The 25,963-nt window shown below is 38.9% G+C and overlaps 1 protein-coding gene across 27 annotated transcripts in view; it reads left to right on the forward strand.

Moving 5' to 3' along the window:
* RBFOX1 (RNA binding fox-1 homolog 1) overlaps nt 1-25,963 on the forward strand; it is a 1,150,020-nt gene that overhangs the window by 573,363 nt on the left and 550,694 nt on the right. For 2 of the 27 annotated variants that reach the window (XM_064672774.1, XM_064672775.1), the window contains exon 2: nt 13,925-13,962. The exons of the other annotated variants lie outside the window; for them this stretch is intronic. The gene's annotated coding sequence lies outside the window, so the exon portion shown is untranslated. The remainder of the gene's footprint in view (nt 1-13,924; nt 13,963-25,963) is intronic. 27 annotated transcript variants of the gene reach the window in all.

Below are 25,963 nucleotides of genomic sequence, written 5' to 3' on the forward strand. Positions count from 1 at the left end.
TTAAATTATTTTGATCTTGTACAGTTTCATGTATTTCTGATTTTGTTTTTAGTGATCTCTTTTTTTTTTTTTTTTCCAATGGCTATGGGCAAAAAAGGTAGAAATGTTACTTTGCTTAGGGCAGGTGTAGTTTTTCTGAATAATTTTGAGTTATTTGATATATTTTTTATGTTCGTGGCAGTATAATACAGCTCACTAAGTGGGATTGGGAAATTGGAATGTTGCTTTCTGGGTCACCATTTCAAAAATGCATAGATGCGAAAGTAACACGTTTTCCACAATTATCATCAATGTTATTGTCAAATAAAGGCTGAGATAAAAATAGGTCGAGGCCCAGGCTGCCTTCTCCCCATTCTGTGGGATTTTGTGACTCAGGGATGGGAAGTGCTGTCAGGGCAGAGTGTACCTGTTCCACGAGATCCATTTGCAGGACTCTCAGCAGCTTGCATAAATAAATACAAGCACCCCTGCCCTGGAAAACATGACATCAATTTCAGTCATTGTCTGTGTGTCAAGTATAATGCATTTGGTGAGGACGGCCTGCACTAATATTTTTATTTTAATGAGACGGGTTGATAGAAATTTCCCAGAAAGCTCTTGAAGGTTAAGGTGATAAACGTACTCAGTGTCACAGTGGGTTTGGGTGTTTGTAATGTGCTACATCAGTTAGATAAACTTAAAGCCATAACAGACTGAGGAGCTGGGGATGTGGTGAACGAGAGAGGTGAAAAGAAGCAGAGGGGTTGTATGAGGTTATAAGGTGTTTGTGTTCTGAACAAGCAGTGAATTAAACATCTGAAAGTTTCTCTGAACCTTAAATACTGCTGAGAGTGCAGGTGGCTGTCGAGGGTTTGAGCCACTCCCTTTGGGTGCCCTTTGGTTCCCCAAGTGGGTGAAATGACACCACTCTTGTCACCCAGCCTTGGGTTACAGTCACTGTTCATCCCCACTGGTCAGGTGATGGATCTTCCTCGTGTCCAGAGCACTCTGTAACCACGTGTTCAGTGAGCACAGAGGCTCCAACTCTGAGTAGAGCTGTAGTTCAATGTATTTGATGGACCAGTGACAGTAATAGAAGAGTTACATCACAATCAGTAGCCCGATGTCATAATGAAATTAATTGCAGTTACATTTCTGCATTTTGAGCAAGTCATATAGTCCATTAAAATAAGCTTAGTTTGTAGAATTGGTGCACCAATCAATGCAGGGTTTTGGAAAGAACCAATATATTTGAAATATACTGTAACTATAATCAAAAAAGTAGTTTGAGTGCAGTGAACAAAAAATGCCTTTTCCACTACCTTTGTGTTGATCTTGCTGTCTTTGCTGTAGTAAATAAGATTTACATGGTCTTGTAGCTTATTATCTTGTTGTTAGAAAAAATACTTCATGTAAAGATGAAATTTCACCCCAAACATAACTGACATTCAAGCCTGATATAAAGATGAATCACACAAACCTCAGAGTGTTTGCTGAGGAGAGGAATATGCCTTATAAAATAGGGATTTTTACTATCTTGGTTCCTACAGAAAGTACTAGTTCAGCTTCATTGTACTGCAGACAGTCTGGTGTGAGTGAATCTGCACTGAGAGCACTGAGAGTCCTTCCACTCTATAGTCATTAAATAAAAGCCAAGGTGGTGGAATCAAAGGAAGGCACTGAGGTGACAGTGACCTACTTTGCTAAATCAGAGGAGTGGGCACAGAAGAACTGTGTTAAGGTCCAACACTGCAGGAGATAACCTTGAAAGTGCTGAAAATCTCAATTTTCAGACAGTGCCAGAGCAGAAATATAAAAATCTATGAATCACTAGTAGAACAAGCTTATACATCATTTAATCCTGATATATTTAAAAAGTGGAATGTCTTCAGCAACCTGCATGTGAAAACCCTGTGCACTGTGAAGTGGATAAAGTAATAAACACCAACTGCTTCCACAAACCTGAACACTGCAAAATGCCTGGGGTAGGGAAATAATATGGGGTCAAAATGTGCTGTACTGAGACGTCTGGTTTTGTTATTTTTTTCCATTGGTCTTTGGAAAGACCTTCACTGATAAGTGATGCATTCATTTCAGCATCATTTTCCCTTTTATTGATTCTCATTGTCTAAATTGCCAGGTAAGACATGATTTGATATGTCTCTGTTCAGAGCAATTTTGTGCCTAAATTAAGGTACAGCTTGTTGAGGGTGTAAACTGATGCAGTTTCGTTGACATGAAGGGAACACGGTCAATTAACACACAGAGCTTTGGTGTGGTGTCTGTAATCTGCTCCTAAAACTGTTACAACAAATGTGGATTATTTTGTTGTTGAATTTTCACATACCTCAGTTGCTGTTTTTATGTTGGTTGAAGGTGTGGTGGAGGAAAGGGGAAATAAAAGGGAAGGGGGAAGTACTGTTTTTGGCTTAATAAGTAACTCGGTGCATGTACTTCCTTTTATCTCTTCTGTGTGGTAAATAATGAAATTCTAAACACCAAAAAAAAAACAACAACCAACCCCAAAAAAGATGCCCAACAAACAGCACCCTCCCCTTTTTCCCCCCGAAAAAATAGAATTAGAACTAGTGGCAGATTTGAGCTCTCTCTGGTGAAGCTGCTTAATTTTTTGTGCCTGAAAGATGCACTTTCTTTTATTTGCCTGATTGGATTTTCTTCTCCATCTGCAACACTGTGGGCAGGATGGGAATTGAGTGAACGTGACAGAAAGTTGTCTTAATTTTTGTAGTTCACAAATGGGTGAATACTTCTGATTTTATCATAGTAAGACAGAAGTGACTGTGCTGTTTGTAACAAATACTTCTGGAATTTTGTCTGGCACAGCAAGGTTTTCACAGGTGACAGCAGCAATAGCTGTTGGTCTAATGGGTAGTCGTTATGAGTAGGAACTAAGTTGTTCTTTGCAGTAAAATTATCCAAGGGGAAATTGCAGTAGCAAAGCTGTTCCTTGGAGTTATTTGCCTTTCCACTGATTGAGTTTCATGACACTCTTTCATGATGCTGAACTTGAAATTTCTTGATTCACTTGTTTTCACTAACAGCCCTCTCTGCTGCTGGGGTGACATTATATTTGTTCTGGGGACATGACCCTCAATTCTTTTGCAAGTTTCTTTATCACATTTTTAAAAAAACTGTTTTTATTTTCTTCTAAGCCATTTAATATACATATTTTAGCAGAATACTACGTGCTACTGTAGCAGTTTATTTGAGTGATGTTTTTAGCACTCTGCACTCCATGTACAGCCTGTGAAAGGCTGGACACTATTAGCATTGCTTGCATTTCAGTTACATCCATTCCAGTATTCTCTCTGCTTTCTTTTTCTCCTTAAATCTGTCCTCCCTTTATTGTTTCATGTCTTATTTATGTTTCATATCCTATATTTCAATTTAAAACTCTTCAACAAATTTATATTTGATCAGAAAGCTTTACAATGCTGTTTGCAACCCGTTCAGTGTAGAGGTTCATTAGAGTCAAATTCTTCACTTTTGTTTTAACTTTTAGGCAGAAATAACAATCAAAAATCCACATGGGAAGTTGGGAATAAACTCATAATAGATCTGATTCTTAATAGATACATGTGAAGTACATGTGAGGTTCATCACAGCCAGCCCATGGGCATCTTCAGGAGAGAACACTCAGATCTCCCAGCTCTTAGGCCATTTCTTCGTGGAACTGCATGTTCAGGACATTTTGGAGACTGGACTTCTCACAAGACAAATGCTAACACAGTTTCCTTTGAAACACTTTTCCAGGGTTGTATCCAGCACAGGGAACATCCCAGCAATTATTTCAGATGTTCTTAAGCCAGAAGTGCTACCTGATGCTTTTGGACTGTAGCAGCAGGGCAGGAAGGGGGGCTGGGTTCATTGTGCCAGGATGGCACTTGTGACATTAGTAACACATGTATGTTTTTATGTTTGCCATTTTGATATTCCCTCCCAAACCCAAGCTGATAGGGAGAACTGTTTTTCTTGAGGGGAAACAAGGTGTGGTCTGTCTTGGGCTGCAGACAAGTCGATATCCCTGAGAGGCTCCCACTGCTCCTGACCTTGTGGTGTGTTGAAAATAATCCTCAGAGCACAGGAGCAGCACATGAATTGTGTGGTGAAACTCAGGAGGAGAGAATGTGAAAAGAAACTTAGCATGGACACTGGACTGGAAGCTTGGTTTTCCTCATTGGAAACTTGGTTTTCCTCATTGGAAGCTTGGTTTTCCTCTTTGGAAGCTTAGTTTTCCTGATTGAGATGTTTATGTTTGGTGGGATGAGGGACCTTGCTTTGAGCTGTGTAGTGATTCAATAATATTTTAGACCAATATGTGGAACAACTGAATATTAAACTGTGTAAGGTCATAGACAAAACTATGTTGGGTCATGCATTTGCTTCTGTCCACACAGCATTTCTTTTAAAAGACTGCAATCATTACTTAGGATGGGTGGTTTATTCAGCTACCAAAAGGGGAGCTACTTTTAGTGTGGTAGTGTAAAATACTCTACTAAAACAGGGTTATAGGTGTACAGCAAAACACAGGAGTCAAAAGCTGCAACCCAGGGAGTGCTGGCTGGGCTGGTGATCACTGGAGCAGGCTGGAGAGGATGAGGAATCCCTTGGAGATCAATAGAAGCTGACAGAACAAAACATGGAGCAACCTACTTCCACCTGGAAGTTCACCCTCCTGAGGAGGGGGGACTAAAGCCCTCGAGGTGTTCCCTCCCCCCTCAGTCCCTCCGTGAGTCCAACATTCATTCCCTGGGCCAGCTGCAGAATCCCAGTGTGGGTGATTGCACAGACAACAAAGGCTGTCCTTCCACCTTATCCAATCTTCAAGGGCTGTTCTTTTACTTGGGTTTTCTTTTTTTTTGTTTGTTTTTAGGTAACTTGTTTACCAAGTTTTCTATTCCTTCTCAGCAGTCCCAATGTATTTAAAGAAAATCAAATCTCTTCAGTCAATTTTAATTCCATATAGTATTTAAAATAAGTACTGCAAGATTCAATTGTCTCTGATAACAATATTTGTTTTGTTAGATCTTCAAGTAATTTTGCTCTTTTTTCTCCTCTTCTTTTTTTTTTTTTCTTTTTGGTAGAAGTTTGCTTTAGGAAACGTGTTTCATTGTATTATTTAGACAATGACCTTCAGAACTGATAACATTTTGTTGTAGTGCACATTTTTTGTGCACTGTTTAAATAATGAGTAGTAAATCAACATAGTTAAATGGGATATGACTGCACAGATTTCTGTATAAATTGGCAAACTTCGCCACCTGCTCTACAAGGACAACCTTTACCAGTTATGGCTATTTTTGTGTGTTAGGAAACCTTTCCAGAAATATTCCAAATCTCTCACTTCCCAGATCATTAAGCTATATGAGCAAATAGTCCTTGTACTGTAGAGTGGCTGAGGAGCAGAAGAATGTTTTTTGTGTTAACTGTTTTTCTAAGCCACTGCTTTGAAAAGGTTTAAGGGAGTAAAATGCATGAGAAATTCTAGGCAGAACAATCTGTGTTTCAAAATACATAGAAAAGGGTAAAAAAAGGGACTGTTTTCTCTTTCTTTTTTGTGCCTATAACAGTGAGTATTAATATTAAATAACACTCCTGGTACTTATTAGTTTACAAAACGGTTTAATTTTTTTTTTCTTAAAAAGTATCAGAATATGTTTTGTTTTAATTTAGATTTGGCTAAAATTATCTGTCATATGCAGATGATTATGCAATATCTGCCAACATCCTGCCCTACAACAGTTTTAGCAGATGGTTGAATGTGTTTCATGTAGCATTTGTTTAAATGAAACTATATCTAATTTTTTCCTATAATTATTAACATCATCTTGGTTCTAAGGACTCGATCTGCATTGAGTAAACTACTGTTAGGCTATTTCTGCCAGAGTTTGTATTTCAACCTTTATATTTTGCAGGACAAATATTTTACTTTAATGTCTGAGAGTTATATATTGTCACATGGAAAATTTATGGTAAGAATAACAAATAATTTATCCAGTGCTGACTGTGCTGCTGTATAAAGAAAATAGGGCTTGTTATTTATTTTGTGTGTCTCTCTCTTCAAGTGTTAATTCTGTAGCAAAATGAGAACACGGCACCGAGACTTAGTAAATTGACTCTGAGTATTGAAACAGCAATTTGAGGTACATATGAAAAATATAAACAAAGTCACTTAAAGATACATTTGCTTGAATAAACCCCAAAAATGGGGATATAGGCAGGTTTACCTTCATATCAGTGATGGAAGATGCCGATCAAACAAGATCTTCTGGGGGGCTGGATATTTCCACAGTTGCATAATATGATTATTATGACAATTTACTTGTTAATTAAACTTCATCAGATGTCTGTACAAGTATGTAGAATACATGTAAAAATGTACAGGTGTATGTTTGTGTGTTTATATGCACCCAGACACAGGTATATGTGTGTAGCTAAATGTTTTCATAATTTCTTTGCTGGACCTATAAACCCTCTTGAGTTCCTGGATGGTTTTCTCAGGGGAATTACTCTCACACATTTTTACATCAGGCTTTATTTTAGCTAACAGAACGTAGTCACAAAACTCCAAACAATGTGTTAAACTTCTGTTTATCAGCCAAGATCTTCCCTGCTTGTTTCAGCATCCCAGCTTCTATTTCACTTTCTTCTAAAAAATGTCATCGTTCTCCTAAAAGTGTCATCACTCACTCTTGAGTGAACCTCTTCTGCTCTGCTGCCTAAACCAGCTGCTTTCTCCTCCTCCCCTGCTCCAGAGCCCGAGCAGTGATCCACCTTCCCAGCCTCCCCAGCTGCTTTGTTCTACTTTTTTGCCAAATGTTTTATGCAAAATCCCATTTTTCTTGTGTTTTGGCACGGGGGTCCACATGCCCACTGGAGTATTGTGTTATTCTTCCTAGTCCCTTACTCTTTATGTTTTTGTTCACTGTAATTTCCCTGCTGTACTTCATCAGAATATTCTGGGGTTCAAGCTGGTTTTTCTCTTCTGTAGAAGTGTTGCTAAAACATTAGATGATCACTGCATTAAAACCCAGTTTGTAACATTAATGACCATGACATGTAGATAAAACCTCAGTAGCATGGATAATAAAGTCAGCTATTGGGTGCCTCATGTGCACTTTGGGCTCTCAAGGTTTATTTTTGAGAATCTTGCTGTGATTTTGCCTTGGCTACAATAGTTGGCAGTTTCTTATTTTTTATTGGGCATAAAAAGTAATAATATGGCACTGCCATTAGCTACAGAATAAAGCACTGTTAGCACTCAACTTTTTATTTAAAATCCAAATCCTGTATTGATTTTGCAATAGGAAGACATGCAGGTCAGAAATGCAGTAAATAATGGGATCAACAAAGCATTGGTTTGGGATATGAAAGGGAGTTGCAGATTTCCAGTCAGAAATAATAGAAGGAAGGAAATCAATGACAGTAAAAAGAGAAAGCAAGAGTGAGTAAAATCATACTGAATGGAAATTCAGTTACTGAGAGGATTGTTACTGCATTCACTGTTTGATACAGGGCATCATCCTCACCATCTGATGAATTCCAGTACCAGGGTGTTTTGAGAACTGGAAGGCTTGGCTTGAATTTTTAGGATGCTTCCAACAAAACTAATGCATCACTGTGTCTGCTTGCACCTCTTGTTAATGCTCATAAAGGACAGCAGCTATGGTCTAACATCCATGCTCTGCACAAAATGAACTAACCCTCTAACCACTAATGCTAAACTCATCAGCTGGACATAAAAATCTCATGTAGCAGCAAAGGGAGAAAAGTGTCTAAATTGTCAGAGGGACGTGAGGTGCAGCACTGGGTCAGCCAGGATGAAATTAGAACTCACTTTGCAACAAACCAGGCCTCAGATTCTACTGTTTAGAAGCACTAAAGTTATTTTAAAACGTAATCTAAGTGACAGAAAAAAATAACATTTTCAGCACGGCTGTCCTGGTCAACAGGAGCTGTGAAAGATGTTTTAGCTCTAGAATTTATTCTTGGATAATTGTGACTGAGACACACAGAAAACAAAAAGCTGTGGGAGCATCTCTGATTCAGGGGTAAGCACAATATTTTGATCCATGTTTCATCCCAGTGCTGGGTTGTGCTGGTGCTCATGTGCAGCCCCACCCCTTTGTACACACAGAACATGCAGACACATCCACTGGCTCTCAGAGTATTATTACACAGCTTTCAAACTCTTCCCTGGGTACAGAGTGCAATAAAACGAGTCAGAAATATGTTCAAAATTTTTTTGCCTTCGTCTGCTAAGCTACTCTCTCTCTTTTTTTTTAAGTGAACTCTCAGTTCACTTTCATAGTGTTACATCCTGTCTTGGAGACACACATTTTGTGGCAGTAAAACACTTGTTAGGAAATACACTATTTAGGCTAAAAGATAATTTTTTCTTTCACTCAGGCTATTACTTAGTTCCTGTGCACTTGCCATTCAAAATACACTGCAGCACATAATTGTGCACCATGCTGCACACTTATTTAAACCCCTTTATTTTACAGGGTTTGGATTTTCCCCAAGTTCTTTGTGACTTTGGGATTGTTTTTCTTGACCATAACAGTCTACAGTTATAAAAACTAAAAAAAGAGATATTAGATAGGAAGGGTTGTGAGCAAATACTGATATTACTATAATATAACAGGATCAATACATGAGGAATTTGCATCCACCTGAGACTGAGCTGGGATGTTGTGTGGGAGGAGGAATCTGAGGAATGGGTGCACACTGCATCTCTGGGCAAGTGGTGGGTGTCAGTTTGGGAATGTTGCTCCCCAGTGGATTCCAGTTGCTCTTATTTTCTCAATAAAGCTGCATATTAGATTTCTACTTTTAGCTTGCAGGTGTTTAAAGGCACTGTTTGTACTGTGCTACAGATGCTGGTCATAAATCAAAGTACTGATGTAAAGTGGTGATAATGATGGAATCTTCCATCTACTGATTTTTTTATTTTTTTTTTAAGACTTTAGGACTAATTGGTGATAAGAACTTTTAGCCATTCCCTCTCCAGCATGTGGAGTTGGTACAGTGGTACACTGGTAGGATGCAGTGGTTGAAATGGGGGAAAGGAAAAGGCTCTTCAGGATGACATAAACAAGCATTAAAAATATATTTTTTTTATTAAATAGCCTTGCTGGGGGTCGTGGCTGATTGTGATAAAGGCCTTGCAGGTCCCTTTGATTGCAGCAGCCCTTGCCCAGGGATGCTGGAGCACTGCTGAGCAGGAGAGGGGCAGCACTGCCCCTTTGAACCACGTTCCTGGCCTGCACAAATGCCTTGAACTCTCCCAGGGACTTTCATTCCTGCAAAGCCCAAAGGTCAGAAATGGGTAAGGCATTAGCAGAGCCCGAAGGAAAGGCTGACTGGAATGTTTGAGTGGATTGCCTGTTCATTAATGTCAGGGAGCCCTTACTGAGATCATGGATTGCAAGAGAAAATAATGAGCTGTTTTTCAGTGATGGGCTCAAATATTTCTCTTTCCTGACCATTGCTTTACTTCCACCTTTCCTGTACACAGCCTTTCCCTCTTCTCTCACCCATCTGATCTTTTCTTTGCAAGAACTGTAATAAATGTAGGTGTTAGTCCTTTCTGCTAACATAAAATCCCGTGTGTAACTTGAAGCTCTGCACTGATTTTAAGGAATTGGTAGCATTTGTGGTGGACACTTTTTAGCCTGTCATGAATCAGTCAAAGCTGGCTTGAGCCAGTTCTGCATCTGGGCACTTGTCAATTCGTTACCTCTTGCTTTTTGTGGTATCAGTCACAATTTTTACCTTTTTTTTTTAATTTTTTTTACTTTTTTTTATTTAAGCCTAAAACATTCATGGTAATGTTAAAGACTGACGTGAGTTTTCAGCAAACCTGAGCTCTATTTTAATTTATTCAAGATCTCATACAAGTTTCGTGCTGCTCAGTGTTTTTACAATTCTGTGTGTTTGCAGCTTTCCAATGTCTGTGCAGTCAGAAGCACTGAGGGAGCTCTGCTTCAAGTAAATACTTAGCAGGGAGCCAGCAGTTCTCCAGTGAGTGGATCTGCATAGTATTGTTCTCCCTCCAGATGAGAGAGAGAACACTGTGGTGCATTCTGCTTCTCTACCTTGCCCTTCCCGGGCAGGGCACAGAGTGAGGCTTGTTAATTGAACCCTCTCCCTGCTCTGCCCGGGATGGGGCTGGTGCTGCTCCTTGTAATGGTTGTTGATTTGACAACTTGTCCTGCTGGGTGCTCTGACTGTGCTCCAAAGCTTGTTAGTGACTGAAGTAAACCTTCCTCAGTCCACGAAAGGCTTTTTTTATTTCTTGTTTTATCCCCCTTTCTTTTTCTTCCCTTTTCTTTTTGGCTTTTTCTTCCCCTTCTCCTTTTTGTTTTGCAGCTCCAGTTGTGTTAGAACATGGTGCTGTGGATCCCTTTTATACTCTTGTCAGTGTTTCAGCCTTCACCAGAGATCCTGTGAGCCAAACTCAGGTTCTGTACTCACACAAAAAAAATCTGATGTTGTGAACAGCTCAGACATGTTTTCCTTCTGGGGGGAAGGAGAGAAATGGGAAAGGAAGGAGGGGCGGGGGGGTACAGTTAGAAGTAAGAGAGTCTCTTAATTTTCTCCAGCTTAAAACTGATCTTTTTGTCCGTACTGCCACTTTCACCCAGCTTCTGGGGCTTTCTTAGCTGGTTGCAGTTGTTTTCTCCCAAGCCTTTGCTGTCTACCTGAACAGTTTTCCCCAATCTCTCAGGAAACAGAGTTGAATGGTTACTCCCCAAAGAAACAGGGACTGCACTGGAATTAATTTTTTTCCCCCTTGCATTTTGCTTCTGTTGCACCTTTGATACCACTGCTTCATCCTTAAGTGGTGTTTTGTGTCAGACGAGGCGCAGTCATTTTTTTCTGAAAAATGAAGGCTCCCCTTAGTCATCAAAAAGTCCTGGGCTCATTACTCTGTGGAAGGGAAGACCAGCAAGAGCTGGGATGAGAAAGAGCTGTTCAGTGACAGAGACAAAACATAACTTCCAGTGTATTTGTCTTGGAGTAAAAGTAATGTATGCCCTCTATTGAACAAGTAACCTATCGATTAGAGGGGAACCAGTGCACTCTCACATCTCCACCATGGCTTTTTCCTTTAATGGATATAAATGTGTACGGCTTTTCTCATGGTGGTTTTGAGAAATATTAAGGGTTACAGCCAGTGTAACAAAGAACTGCTTAACAGCTCTGGTATCTTCTGACTTTAAGAGCCACTTTGTCAACTGTACAGTTGTCTAAGGATGCTGATTAATTTGCATTTATGTTATGTAATTTTAAGATAAAATGATTCGTGTTTTATCTGTTTTTAAAAAAATAATTCTTCAGTGACTTCCTTCTACTGTCTGAAGAGGGATTACATAAAGAAATGCTACTGGATGCATTTATCAACTAGAAAAAGGCTCCTCTTTTATCTGAGTGCTTTTTTTAAAGTGTTTCTGTTTTCCCACTGCATTTTATATAAATTTGTGAACCTCAGGAATATAATTTCTGACATACCACTAGGGAGGGGTCTTGAGGGATGAGCAATGTTACCCTTGCACGTTAGGGAAAGGCTGGGGATGCTGAGTCTTTAACAAGGCAGCTGTACCCAAAATGTTCAATCATTTTTGCTAAATAAGTTAACAAAAAAAACCCTGCTCAAAACAGAGCACGTTCCTCACCCAGTCTCTGCATTGTTCAGTTTGATTTCTCTTTTCTCTTGTACATCTCTTGTCCTGTGAAGTTTTTCAGTTTCTACAGGGTGATAAATATTGATTAATACACAGTATTTACTACATACACATGTATGTACATACCTGTAAGTACATATATAAGAGAAGGAATCATACATAAATAGATAGAAAAGAAGGCTGTAGTAGATGTTGTAGTACTAAAATGTTGTAGTACATTTTAGGTCGTTATATTATCAAGATAAGTGAAAAAAAGCTTAAATGTCTTCTGTGGGTGATTATCTGATATTAAAAATAAAAAATATTTAATTACTGAGGGTTTTATGTTAATGTTTAATAGCCAATCTTTCATCTGAATACAGTTTGACACTCAGGACAGAACTGTATCACAGGTTACATTGCCTCTACTGGGAGACCTAGTTCATCAAGAACATTCAGCTAATCGTTTTTGGATAAAACCCTCTGGTTTCTTCCCAAATGGTGCTTTATTCTGGTCCAGTCTTTTTTTTTTTTTTTTGTTTGTTTTTTTTTGTTTGTTTGTTTGTTTGTTTGTTTGTTTGTTTTTTGTTTGTTTTGTTTTGTTTTTTGGTTTGTTTTTTTTTTTGTTCCCTGAAGTTTCAGTAGCCTCCATGTCCTCTTTAACCTCTTTCCTGCCTACTTGTGTTCCCCAAGAAAACTTCTCTCTGCCAGATCTTGGCATCCTGGTGCCTCTGTTGAGGGTCACAGGCAGTTTTGTTTTCCAGCTTCTGGACAATGATCAAAGGTTTCATATCAGGGACTTTTATTTCATTCAGGTGTCTTCCTTGCTCTGGGGATTCTTTTATCTTTGTTTCCATTATCAGCAGCTCCAATAGTTAGATCTACTCTATGAATATGCATAACATTTGTGTTTAGCTGTTCTGTTCTAGAAGGACTGTTCTCCATCTGTGTTTAAAGTCCTCTAGAAGTTTAGAGGTCAGTGGGACTCTATAGTTGTTCTTTCCACTGCTTTATCCTCCCAGAGGCTGAAAGGTCTTGCATCCCTCTTCAGTACAGGGATGTTTGTGGCTGCCTGAAGAGTTCTTCTTTACCTTGTGCCGTTCTGGAAACTTCTAAGTCAGGGGTTTCCTGCACTCCTCAGTGCTTCCAGAGAACCCCAGAGTAAGGGCATCCTTCAAGTTGGGTGTTTCTGTGTTTTCTCAGTATCTCAGCTTTGGTTGTAAAGTTATGCTTTTTAATCTTGTTTAGTTATCTGGCCATTTTGAAACCATTTTGACGTCACCACAGAATGACAAGTCCGGTTTTATTATAGCTCAATTAGATTATTTTTGGCTGTGTTTTGAGTTCTACTGAAATGGAGGTTTAATTGGGTCGATATGGTGCCAAAATTTATGTTCTTTTTCGGCAACTTGTTTTTATTTGCAAAATAAGAAGCTGGAACATTGAGCAGTTTTATTTCATAATATTGAAAGCTAATCAGTTCTGTTGTGTATTGAGTGTTCGTGGAAAGAAGAGTTTCATTATTTGATATTTTGTCTGTAACTGTAAAATCAGAGGCCAAATATTTAGAAGAAATGCTTTATAAAATCAGGTTAATTTATCAACTCACAGCTGGTACCCAGGGATTTGATTTGAGATGGGTTAAATCACAGAATTATGGAACCACGGATTGGTGTGGTTAGAAGGGACCTTAAAGCTCATCTTATTCCACCCTGTGCCATGGGCAGGGACACCTTGCACTATCCCAGGTTGCTCCCAGCCCCGTCCAGCCTGGCCTTGGACACTTCCAGGGATGGAGCAGCCACAGCTTCTCTGGGCAGCCTGTGCCAGGGCCTCCCCACCCTCAGCACAGGGAAGAATTCCTCCCCAGTATCCCATCTAACCCTGCCCTCTGGCACTTCCCCTTGGCCTGTTACTACATGCCCTTGTTAGAAGTCCCTCTCCGGCTCTCTTGGAGCCCCTTTAGGCATTGGGATGCTGCTGTAAGTTCTCCCCATAACTTCCCAATAATTTGGAGGTCCTGGTTAGTGAGATTTCTGGCAGAACCTCTCTGTATGTGACACCTTGGAGGGCAGAAAAAGCAAACTGGGGGTTGGTGTGTGTATGAGCAGAAGGGTAAGGGCGAGTGAAGGCCAGTGCCCTTGACCATGATTTAGGATGAATGTGCCCAATATTCAGTACCACACTGTATATATGCCTATCTCTACAACTTCTCTGCTTTTGCCATTAATGCCTGTCCATTAATGTCATTGCAGGACGCCTAGAGCTTTCTCACATAGTGCATTGGGTGTTGGTGAGTGACACTGCTTTCCTTCAGTATATTGCTGCAATCCTTGCTTGCTCAATGGAACCCAGAAGAAATGGGTGTCAGTCTGGGGAAGAAACATGCCTGAGGAGCAACATTTGTCTCCTTGATGTTTAGAAAAGGCAGCTGTGGTGGTTGGCTCTTAGGTTCAGTTCTCACTTTTATCCTGGGCTTAAACTTCTGGCTAAGGTCGTGCAGGACACCTTGTCATCTCTGCACCACTTAGCTCGACTTTTATCTGATGCTGAAGAACTTGCTAAGTTGTCTTTGAAGAATAATGTTCTGAGGAAAATGGATCTAAATGGATATATTGGGTAAAATAAATTCACCTGCAGTCCTGTGAAAAAGCACTGTAAATCTTGCCATGACCCCGCTCACTAAGGAGGTTTGTTGATAGCATTATATTAAATCAGGAACAGCAGAGGAAGCTATAGAGATACTCAATAGCAACTCAAGAGGGAGAATTGCATGGCTTGTGGGATTACAGAATATGGAATTTTGTGCTTCCAGGTCATTACTTTGAATTCAAATACACTCCTGGTAGTAATAAAAATCTGTTACCAGATGACAGCTCTCCAGTTTCACGTATGGAATGAGCTGAGGTTTTCTATCCACCTGGTAATGGGCAGATGCCCACTATGCAAAAAGTGGCACAACTGGCACCATCAGCTACTTTTATTGACAGCCTCAGTGGGGTGGTCAGCAGTTAAATACATCACAGCAGAGTCACCTTTTTGACCTTAGATTAGATTCTCCTTTGGTGTTCGGCAGGGATCTGTGTGCAGAGAACAGATAAGAAATTTTCCTCCTTTATTTAATATTTTTGGACATTGCTTCAGTGAAAAACAAGTAAAAATTAAGGGCAATTTCCAAATTATTGCTCAGTGTCTTAAACATCTTATGAGAGACTATGTGTTATTCCTTATTTCATATGGCACCAAACAGCCCTTCAACAAGGGAAGCATCTGAAAGACAATGTAATTAATAAGTATTTTGGCAGAGGCCAGCATTATCCTTTCTCCTTTGTTCTCTGGGGCTTACCATTGTTGACAGCACTGAATAAGAAAGCTGGTTTATTTTGGATGTGTAGGTGTTACAGAACATAACTGCCTTTGAAGAGATGTGGAGCATTTAACGTGTCTGATTTAAAGACAGTCGTCCTCTGGTGTTTGCAGAAGTAAATTCTATGACAAGTCCCTGTGACTCATGAAGTGGGAAGTTCTACAGGAGCTCCCCCAAAGTAGCTTTTCCCTCATGAAACCAAATCATCTCTCTTGTGCCTTCCCAGGGGTTTGTTTTGCCCTCAGTGTGAGGGAGTTTCATGTGAAGCTCTTGCTGTCACACTAATAAATGCAAAAAACCCAACTGCCTCGTGATTCCTGAGACAGAGGCTACCATGAAAATCTTAATTAATCTGTCTCCAAATAGCTGTAATTACTGAGTTAACCCAACTATCACGGAAAAGAAAAACGTGGATTTACAAAAGAACATATTCACATTTTTATATATATATATATATATATATATATGTGCACTCAATGCTATAAGCAAAGGATGAGGAGGAGGAGCAGTTCAGTGGTGACAAGAAGTCTGTATACAAATATCACTGTGCCAACCTGCAGCTCTTGAGCCAACTCTTGACTCCCTTGAAGGTTTTCACCAGTCATTTGCCTGTGGCTCAGCATCAAGCAGAGAGAGGGCAGATGGCATTTCAGGCCAAACAAACCGGTCTTGGTGATTGAAAATAATTCAGATCCTGTTTGTAAAGGAATGGGACTGATTGTACTGGCTGTAACTGCTCCCTTTTGCTGGAGACATTATCAGTACAGGGTGTTTGAAGATAAGAGAAGGCTGGATAATCCCCCCTTACAATTATTTAGGAATTTAAAAGAGAAGCAATATTATTTTCTGTTGCTTGTGATCTTGATGTTCATCTTAGTTTAAAGTGTATTATACTTATTTCTGTCTCAGATCTTAAATATACTTCAGAGAAGCCACTCTACTTCTGCTGCTTTTACAGTACAACCTGTTATAAGCAGCATTTTTAGCAAATACAATAATTTGTAAATAATTATGCAAATTAATTTATAAACCCAACAAAGGATGTTAATTGCCCTGAAGGCACTAAGGATTGCCAAAAATTCCAGTACTATGTGGTTTTTATGTGTTGTGTTTGGAGTTTTTGGTATTGTTATGAGAAGTTTTAAATAGAAATGCTGATAGAATTTTAGCATTGGAACAAATAGGAGCCTATAAAATAAGACTTGGCATGGAGTAGCAATCTTAATGCTGATGAACATGGCAAACATGCACAGCTTCCACTTGGGGACAATTGACACAGATGGCAGAGCTGATTTTACCATGTGCTATATGTCTTATTAATTGCTCTGCCAATTACTATAAACTCCAAAGCCTGTTTCTTTGTTCTACTGTCGTGGACAGTTTGTCTGGTTTATGTTTTCTGCAAATATCAGATTTCTGTATTTATTTAGTGGGAATTGTGGCTTTTCTCTTCCTCTCCTTCCCTCCTGTTGTCTTTCACTCTTCCCTTCTACCCTTGTATTGATAGTCAGAGATGTTTTTAAACTGTGATGAGCAAGTCTATGTGAACCAAGAAGTTATTTAAACTTGGAAGAAATCTGTTGTGTTTGTGGACCAGGCAAAAGTAGCATTTTAAATCTGGACTTGTGCACGTGTCTTGTTGTTTTGGGGAAGAAAATGAAATCCTGTCCATGTCAGAGGTGGTTTAGCATCCAAGCAGAGGAGAGTTGAAGTGACATCCTAGAAACAAGTGTATGTGCAGATTCCTTATCAACATTTGTATCAATGTATCAGGGATAATTATATCTTTGAGTCTAGTGTATCAGGTTTGTTAAGGTTTGAATGGACCAGAGATTGTATTCTGGTTCCTGCAAAACCTGTGAAATCATTGTGGGGAAGAGAAGATGGGTGTAACTAACTGAAATTCCAGACTCTAGAGGGATTCTGCCCCTGTTGATACCTGCTGTGAAATTTCATTTCAAGAAACCCTTGAAATTAAATTTAATTGAATATATTCTGGTAGCAGTAAGGATATTAAACCAAGAAATTCCATGAAACAAAAAGCACACTGATGGGAGCAAATAGAGTGTTATTTGCTGTTTTTCTAGGCCTGACAGCATTCTAAGCAGCCATTGGGAAGTGCTGGGTAAACATGGGAGAACATGTAGATTGAGTTATGTGTTTGCTCAGCTCTGGGCTCATCCTAAATAGCTGGTGCCCTGTTCTGGGGAAGTTGATGGAGTTGTTATTGCCAGTCACCAGTGCTGTCCCTTCCACAGTGGAGAACTGTAAATGCTGAGCTGGTGTCAGGTTTGCTGCGGTGGCAAAAGCGAATTGTAATCAAATGCTCTGTCTGGTGGGAGGCAGCTTAAGAAAGGTTATGGTTGGAGGCTTGAAATTTGAGTGGGCTACCTCTTGGGGCTTCCAAGGAGTCAGAAAAGTCCTGGAACTGTGACAATTAAATTAGGACATGAAATCTTTTACAAAACCATAAAACCTTTGCAAGCCACATACACGGTGAAAACTCCCCTGGGAGTGAGCAAGGCTGTTGTAGCCCCCAGCATCAGCCCAGAGGAGGGAGCATGTACAGCAGATTTCACCTTCTAACTCACACATTTCATCTGTGTCAGTACCTGCTGTTCCAGCTGTCTGTGTCTGACTGGTACATTCACTATTAGTAAAAGTTACATTTTTTTTTTCCATTACAGGCAAATCTATTAGATCTACGATGCAGCTGCAATTGCAGCATGGAAAATGACCTTCTCACAAGGAAATTACTGTAAAATGTTGTTCCTTCCTTCCAAGCACAACATAAACACATTAATTGCTACAAGTGTTTTCTTTTTTTTTTCATTTGTATTAAATAGCTGTTCTTCAATAATTTAAGGATTTTAGCAAAAAAATATTAGCAAAAAAACCACAAACCCAAACATTACCAAAATAGCCTCATCTCACAGCTTTGTTACCAACACTTTGCATTTCACTTTTCATGCAGGCTTTCACAACATCAGACTGTGGTACAATTATGAATTTTAAAAAATGCAAAATGATTCTTTTACACACTTTTTCTCCCCCTCCCCCATTCTTTTCCATTACAGGATTGCACAGGTTTAACTCTCAATACATTTGAAGTTAAAAATTTGGCCAAGGTAATCAATAGCCTGTTCTTTTTTATCTGCTTTTGATATTTGTAGAATTACAGACTCTTAAAGACTGGAACAGACCTCTGAGATCATGGTTCTGAATGAACTGGGAGACAATCTCTGCCATAAGGCAAAGGAGAGGATTGCCATAAAAGTATTTTACAGTGTTTTGTGATAGGAAGCAGAGAAAAGGTCTTTGAGGGAACAACAGGAATCATAACTTGGGGAAAAAGGGTTTTCTTCCTTTGTTTCACAGACATAAATTTAACACAGTGTTTTACAGTGTTTGTTTCTATGAAAGTAAAAGGTTGTTTTGTTTTGTTTCTTAAAGAATCCTTGAGGTTGAAGTAGTTGTAAATCAGAGGTAGAAGTATTCTTTTACTCATGTAATAAATGGCTAGAGGGCATGTGGTGCTTAGCTAATTCTTTTTCTAGAGTTAGTTTATTCCATTTTATACAGACTTTTATTGCAACAGGAATGAAAGCACTACTTATGCATTTGGTTGTTTAATCCTAGGGCAGTTGTATGTGTTGCATCAGGTGAGAAGGTTTAAAGGCAATAAGTTATGGACAACCAGGATATTCAAAAATTGGGGGGGGGAAGTTAATTCAGAAAACATGTTTTGCAAAAACAAGTTTTTGCTGGTGAAGCAAACTCCAGGAGTGTCTGCTCTGGAGACTGGCCTAGCTGTGGTTAAATTAGGGTTTCAGAAGGGTCCTGATGAGATTAGAAGTAAAAAATCAGTATCTGCTTTGTTACTGCACATTATTTTCTTTTTGAGTCGTTTAATTTCTTAGAAATTTATTAATTTCATAGAAAACATTACTTCAAAGGTGCAGAAGGGCTAAGTTGTTCCTTCAACCACAGAGCAGATTTGAATTCCTGGCCTTAACAGGTGCTTCACAAGATTCCCATGTCTCAAATATAATTTGCAATATATTTTGAATGTATACCTACCATCAGTCTCTGTAGAGAAGAATCTACTGCATGTGTTGACGTGAGCCTGGGCTGTTTTCAGTCAAATACAATAGAATTATAGTTCTAATGGAGAATATTATCATAGCAAAAGTCTAATCTAAAAATGTGGATTATGTTACAAGTTTTCTTCCATCCACTTGTGCTTTTTTTTTATGGATAATATGATGAAACAAGGCAAACTCTTACATTACTTGTTTTTATCTTCTTTTGATAATTTATCGATCCTTAAAAGCTTTTAAAAATGGCTATTTGCATTTATTTTAGTTTCAAAATGAAAAATTAGATAAGTTTAGGCTGTGAGCATAAGGTTTAAAAACAATGAGTTCATTTTAACACCTTAACACATGTGGCCTTTACATGCATGTCTGGGCACTAGAAAATCAAACCCAACACATATAAGAAAAAAAAACCCAAAATGTTTTAACTCCAGCTCCATGCTGCTTGTTGTGATGTATCACAGCTTTCAAGGCTGTATCAGCAAGTGTGTGGAAGGCATCAGTCTTACAAGTTTTAAAAGTAATCCCATCTCAACAAGGAGTTTCTTTTTCCTGGGCATGGCAGATGATATTTTTTTACTGTTTGTTTTCTGCAGTGCTATGTGAGGGGGTTTAGAATTTCTCATTTGTCTCTCAAAGTCTTGTTTTGCTTGGCCCTCAGTGCAATGTATTAATATTTTCTGAAAGATGTAGAAAGCATTCTCTCAAACCCCTTCATTGTCTTAATTAGATGCTGGATTTGATGGATCAGTGAATTTCTATCATTTGAGATTTGATAGGTGTGATAGATGACAAGAAATAGTAATGACTACACACTGTAATTTGATGAGAAGGACATTTAATATTGCTTACAAATATGTCATCAGTTCTTGGAAAATCGGTATGAGTGGGACTAATAAGACAAAGCTGAATATCTGAACCAGAGCTGCTTCTACAATCCCAGACAATTACAAGGCTTAAATTCCCCATTTTGACAATGGGTCACACAGTGAGAGAACGTGGGTGATTACACATTGTATACAAGAAAGCCAAACTAATGAAACAGCAATCTCCATCAGAGGAAATGTACTTTTTGTTCATGGAGAGAGATGATTTGTTTGATTAGTAATAATTCAGGGACTCAGCTGAGGTGCTGCATACACAGAAGAGCTCACAATGAAGTAATAAGGAAAAGGAGTTTTAGAAAAGAGCTATTTTGGATACAGGGAAGTGACAATAATTGCCTGCTTACAAATACTGAATAAATACTTGAAAACTTCTGAGCCATAATTGACTGTGATTTACATGCTTCATGTGTCCTAGCAAGATTTTGATTACTAGCATTGTATTGCTTGTCAGAATGCAAATGCTGGGCTTTTTTTTAAAAGGTAGAACTTTAAACACTAAATCAGTGGTGTGTTTGGATGTTGCTTTGGGTTTGTTTCTTTGTTTTGTCTTGCTTTTTTTGTTTGGTTTTTTTTGTTGTTGTTTAAAATATACTTTATATGACAAAAGAAAGAGTACAGAGAACCATATAAACCAGCAGATTTGACTTAAATTGAGGTTGCACACAGAGAAATCAGCCACATCAGCTCCTTTTAATTTAATCAAGAAGAGAACTTAACTTTATAACTAGGCACATTATGCAGTTACAGTACATTCTTAAATGTGTTGGGTAACCCTGAGGATTCCATGGATATTTGAACTCAGTATACCTCTCATCCTACTGTGATTACAATATATTTGTTCATTTGCCTTTCAGCACTTAACATCTTTTCCATAACAATCCACAGGAATATTATACAGAGTGGAAGAGGTAATTTAGGCAGAGGTAATTAAGGTAGGCTTTGCCTTCCTCTCAAGATGAAGGAGATGGAGGCCATTGCTGGCATTTTGAGATTACTGATAACAAGCATAGAAGAAATATCATAAGCAATACTACTTTGGTCAGCAGGTGCTCTGCTGAGTACTTCAATACTTGATAGTATTTTGACCATTCAGAGTTGTTGAGTAATTCCTAAAGGATCCTTGGCTTTCAGCAGGATCTCCAGTTGTTTTATGACAGTGCTGCTTCCCACTGCTGATAGAAAGGTTTTCTCTCTCTTTTGATAGCTGTGATATTCCAACTGCATTTTCTGTAGGGGCACATGCTGTTATCTGTCCAAAGGATTATTTTTTTTAAATTGTACAGGAATCTAGAGTAGTTCCTATGGTATGGAAGTGCTGGTTGATGAATGGCTGCTCCTTGTGGGAACATGATTTGTTGAAATTGTGTTACTGTGTTCTCATTATTAACCAAGTGCAGATAAACCTAAGTCTTCACAATAGTTTAGAAGCATTTATAGCAGGCATAATAGAAAACATAAAAAAAGAAAATAAAAAGGGAAACCTTCCTAATTTGCTCATTCTGAGACTGGAATGTTATTAAGTTGCTGAGCCAGTTTAACTGCAGTTGATATAAAGAACCTGTTCCCTGAATTTTCCCTCACTACTTGGAAGTAATAGGTTTGAGATTAGGGGCCCAAAAGTTTTCAATACAAAGTGACAAAGTGTTTCTGCCTTTTGTGATTTAATAAAACAAACAAACAAAAAACTTCAGTAAGACTGAAGTTTTGAAACAACAGGTGAGTTTGTTGCCCTCAGTGGTTTAGAGGAGTGTTCTCTGTTCTTTGCAAAAATCATAGTCTGGTTTTGAAAATCAGTTAAGAAATACGGTGGTAGTATGTTTAAATATTTTCCTAAATTCACTTTTGACCTTAACAATTAGAATTTGATGTGACAAGAATGTATTTACATGCATATCTTCTCACATGGAGTGAAAACACTTCCATAAATTAAGAGTTCTGGTAAATCCCATCTTAACCTGACAGGACAGAGAGGAAGAAGACAATTTTTAAACAATTCTCTAAAAAAGTGAGCTTTTCAAACTGAAGTTTTATTTAGGATAGATGTTGATATTTACATAAGCTGATCTTTTGTCACTGTGTGCTGAAGAAATGATGGAAAAAATATTTATGGTGTTGCTCTCATAAGCCCAGTCTTTTACAAGCATGATACCATCCTGTGATAAATACTGAGCACAAATAACCTTACAGCTGCAATTCCCTATTACACCTCCTAATTATTTATGGTTTATGATATGTAAGCAGTAGATTTATTGTCATTCACGAGTTTTCCACACCAGCTTCCGCACATCTCTCCTGAGGTGTCTTTCTTTCTGGGTATGATGTGCTTTTCACGGGCTGATGAGCTGAAGTTCTTTTCTGTGGTTTCATCGCTATTCACGCCCAAAGTGCACATTGTTTCAAGAAATAGAGAAGGAAGGTCGCTCTGTAGGGGTGTAAGTTTAAATTATTGCAGTGACCTTTTCAGCTGTCCTTGTCTTTCTGCTTCTCTGTTGAGCTGTGCATTGGACTCCCTGACTTGAAAGTAAAGTGGTTTTGGGACTTGGAAGAGATCAGAGATCCCAAAGCAGGTCCCAGCAGCTGCTGCTCTGACAGCATCTATATGTCTGTCTGTCTATCTATCTATCTGTCCATCTGTCTATCTATCTATCTATCTATGTATCTATGTATCTCTGTATCTATCTATCTATCTAATCTATCTATCTATCTACTTGTGCCCTGTGGGCAGTGCTGGATGTATTCCCTAAGTCTGAACAGAACTGGGAGTGGTGCAAAGATTTTCTCCCAGGAGAGCACTTCTGGGCTTTATTTTCCTCTGAAGGGCTTTTTGAGTTTATCCTGTCTTTTCCCAAAGAATTCTTCACGTGGACTCATGTGAGTGGTGGATCTTGGTTGCATTATTGTATTGGTCATTTAAATGCCTCTTTCCCACGTGCTGCGTTTGCTCAGCCAGCTCTGGAAGGGTGGAACAGGTCAAATGTAGGCAATTTTGTCCAGAATTTGGTCCTGGCTGCCACAGATTCATGGTTCAGGGATTCTCTGAAACAGAGGAGGTACTGTTGTATTTAAAAGCTCTTGACAGGTTGCTTTTTGAATAAATTTGTCATATATGCCTGTGCTTTTTATACCACCCCCTAGTTTCCACTTTGTGTTTCCCTGTTGTAATACACCCAGGCTGGTTCATTCTCATTCTTTACTCTTGACTGAATCAGTAATTTGAGTTTTTTGTCAATACAATTTTTTGACCTACCAACTTAGGTACTCAGGCTCCTTTTCTGTCCATTATAACTGCATTTGTCTCTCTCTTTTTTTTTTTCATATTCTAGTAATTTCCTGTGGATGTCTATAACATTATGTGTGTACTCACACATGTATACAAATATATGTGTACACATGCTTATGAACTCAAAACAGAAAAGGCAATGTATACTCTCACTGTTCATGAGAAACAGACAGCAAAACAATCTTTTTTTGCCCTGACACTTCAAAACTGCCACTTAGCTCATTTTTTTTAAATTATACCAAGATACCAATAACTTTTGCAAGGAAATCAGTATAGAAAATTTTTAAAAATACCAAATTCTCACTGGTTTGTATCTGTGAATTTTTGTGGGTTTTTTACAAGAATTATAGTTTTGCTTGTCTTGTCTTTATAGAGTGCTGTTTTCAGTTTAAAGTTTGCTTTTTTAATTTAATCAAACTCTTTACGTCACTGTACCTATTTTCAGGTATATATTGTATGAAGTCATCTATACAATTGTGTCTGAAGGTGAGTTTTGCACTCTAATATGACAGATGCTGCAGTGGTCATTCACTGTGTGTTCCTCTGTAATTGTAAGTCAGCTGGATTGGTGAAGGAAGGTGGCTGTGTCAAAAAAATACTTCCATTGGTGCCATTATTTTTTTTATTTTGTCGTTTCACAAATTCAGCAGATCTATATAAATTCGGTAGCTTGAAAAATTGAATCTCAGAGGAACGATTAGACATCCAGTATTACTTTCTGATCTTGAAAATAATTAAATGTTGCTCAAATAGCCATATGTCCAGCTCAATAATTTGGATTCTGACAAATATCACCTTCCTGCAGGACATCTGTTGAGAGGTCAAAGCTGTCATCATACCCAGACATTCCAGTAGTTGGCCATGTCAGTACTTGGTAAAATCTTGTGCTTTACAGATGTGCATGTGCATACTTATGTATGAGCTGATGAATTACAGGAGTTTTTTAAGCAGACCCCAGGCTATGTTTGCTTCAGGAGGACACAGAATTCCCACAGTCCATGTTTCTGTTTGTACAGGTATTTCAGGAATTAGATGTAATTAAAAAAATAAAATAAAGAATGTAAGGAACATGATTTTTGGGGGCTGCAAATTAAGTACTTGACATTATTTGAAACTGTCTTGGTGTAACTTGCAATGTTACTGTTGCCATCTCTTTTCCATTTGTTTTGATCTGTTTGAAGATCAACTGCAGGTTTGTTTCCATGTCCTGTTGAGATCCTCCTGTCTTCCTGCACCGAAACAAGAGCTTTGGCAGGAGGAGGTATTTTATCACTTGATGTGTGAGCTGACACAACCCCAAAACCACGGAGGAAGTGTTTTACTACCTCACAGACCAGGAGATTCCCAAAGCAGCAGCAGGCCAGAGGCACACAGGTGGGAATGAGGATGCCATGGAGCTCAGTCCTCGCTGGGGGATCACTGAACCTGCTCTTTGATCCACACTGGTGGAGTTTCCCACTCTGCTTTGATCCCTCCCACAGCAGGGCAGGAATCTGCAGCGTGGTCAGTAGAGTTCCTCCAGGTCTGTCACAGGCCTGTGTTACCTAAACACAGATGTTCTACTTGTGAAGCACTCGAGATTAAGCAATGATTAGTATGATATATGTGTTTTCACCCCAGCTGCAGGTCACCTGACTGTGTTTGCAATCCTCCTCCCCGTTCTGCTCTTATTTTCCCACACTAACTAAATATGAGTATGCAAAACTCACGGTTTTTCCTATTACTTCAGTAAATTCCTGTCTTGCATTTTCACCTCTGGTTTATCAAATATATGTCATGTGCAAAATGTCCCTTTAGTGGATGCCTGAGAAAAAGAGCTGCCAGTGATTAGATTGGCTGTTCATCCTCTCTGCTGGTCCAGCACAACCAACATTTGCTTCCTGAACGTTAGCCAAAAATTATCTTCTCTCCAGCTGGATAGGGATGTTTCATCATCTTTAAAAGCTGAGGTGACCATTATGTTGTTATTGTTAGGCAATTATTTCCTGTTCTCATACAAATTTACCCTCTGACCAGTTCTGGCCATGATATATCTGGCAGAGAAGCCAGGGAAGACTAATCCAAGCTTGTGAGAGCCTCTGTTACCATAATGCAATTTGTCACCTTCTATCCCTGCTGCCTCTGCCACTGCTCTCCTGTTCATGAAATGCATCTGTCATTTTTATCAAAGCTTCCTGTTTCTGACTGATTACCTTTCCTGCAAAATGAAAAAAATACTCAGATTCCAGTGGCTGTCCTGGAGTGGAAGAGCATGACCTGGTTTTATATTCTCCTTGTAGAGTTCCTAAATTTGCCAGGGAGTTGGCTGAGGGCTTAATGCTGTGTCTTTTTTTGTAGTTACTCCTGAGTAAGGCACATGAAGAGTTGAGAGATGCAGGTAGAACTGAATTTATTTATTTAAAGGACTGAGCTGGTTCTTTATCAGCTAGCTAAGAGTGCACAAAAGATGGAGCCAGACTCCATGGAAGGACACAATAAAAGGATGAAGGGAAACGGACACAAATTATTTTCAGATATGAGGAAAAAAATTATCGACAAAGAAATTCCATAAACCCCAGGACAAGGCTGTGGAATCTCTGGGTTTGGATGTACTGGTGGGGTTCACAGAATCAGAGAATATCTTGAGTTGGAAGGGAACCAAAAGGCTCAGGGAGTCCCACCCT

Source organism: Pseudopipra pipra, chromosome 16 (genome assembly GCF_036250125.1).
Source record: "Pseudopipra pipra isolate bDixPip1 chromosome 16, bDixPip1.hap1, whole genome shotgun sequence".
Lineage (NCBI taxonomy): Eukaryota > Metazoa > Chordata > Aves > Passeriformes > Pipridae > Pseudopipra > Pseudopipra pipra.